Below are 967 nucleotides of genomic sequence, written 5' to 3'. Positions count from 1 at the left end.
AAGAGAGAGAGAGAGAGAGAGAGAGATATTTACGGAAAGAGTAAGAGATGAAACAGAGTTAACGAGTCGAGAAATCAACACCACCCCCACCCCCTCCCATCCAACCCCAACCCCAAACTCAATAAAACCTTAACCCTTCCCAGCCCGTGAAAAAGTTTCTTTTACCCATCAGTCTTCACGCCTGTGTTTTGAACCTTAAAAATCTTAAAAAACAGGCGTCACTGTTTTCTCAACTCCTTAAGGAGCGTGTGTGCATACAGGGCTGTCGCGAGGCGATATTGGTGCAGACTGTCGTTGAGTGTGGGCCCTGGGTAAATATTGTAGTCTCAGGCCCAAAAACAAAACTGCAGAAAGCACACACACACAGCCGCATGCGAGGGCGAGCGAGCGAGCGAGCGAACCAGCCAAGTTGACTTGAGCGCAGTCCCCAACACCTTATGAGGGGCAAGTAGAGGGAAAGTTGTTTGATTGAGTTGGAGTTGAGGAGTTCATTCCGGTACTTTCAGTAGAGCTAAGTGTTCTTGTGAGGATAGTTTTAGTTTTAGTAGAGCTTTTACGGCGCTCGCAACTGCATAAGGTCATATGAGCGCCAGAAGATTAGAGGTGTTTCAAGAGAGTAAAAAACATAATATAGAAGAAGAAGGGGGTAAAAGGACGATAGATGTTTGATAGGAAAGAAGAAGCAAACCACACCACAGCATTCGCCAACCACCCACCTTGTGAGGATAGTGACCCGTCCAAGGTATTTTGAGGTTCGAGTAGATTCTGTTTTAGTTATTTAGCTTTAGTAAGGTTTTACGGCGCTCGCAACTGCATAAGGTCATATGAGCGCTAGAGATTCTGTTTGCATGTCAGTTGTGTAAAGGGAGCCAGCTGTCGCTTCATCATTTGGAGAGACGATAAAATATTAAGTAATTGTTAATTGATAATAACAATAATGATATTATAATGATAATAATAATAATGA

At 43.5% G+C, this 967-nt stretch overlaps 1 long non-coding RNA gene across 1 annotated transcript in view; it reads left to right on the top strand.

Annotated features, from left to right (window-relative positions):
- Positions 1-645: 645 nt before the first annotated feature.
- Positions 646-967, top strand: part of LOC118478629 — a 7479-nt gene continuing 7157 nt past the window's right edge. Inside the window, exon 1 of the long non-coding RNA XR_004859187.1 lies at positions 646-742. This is a non-coding gene — a long non-coding RNA (uncharacterized LOC118478629). The remainder of the gene's footprint in view (positions 743-967) is intronic.

Source organism: Aplysia californica, unplaced genomic scaffold, assembly GCF_000002075.1.
Source record: "Aplysia californica isolate F4 #8 unplaced genomic scaffold, AplCal3.0 scaffold00759, whole genome shotgun sequence".
NCBI classification, from domain to species: Eukaryota; Metazoa; Mollusca; class Gastropoda; order Aplysiida; family Aplysiidae; genus Aplysia; species Aplysia californica.
The sequence above is the reverse complement of the archived record's forward strand: the minus strand, read 5'-3'. Positions and strand labels throughout refer to the sequence as shown.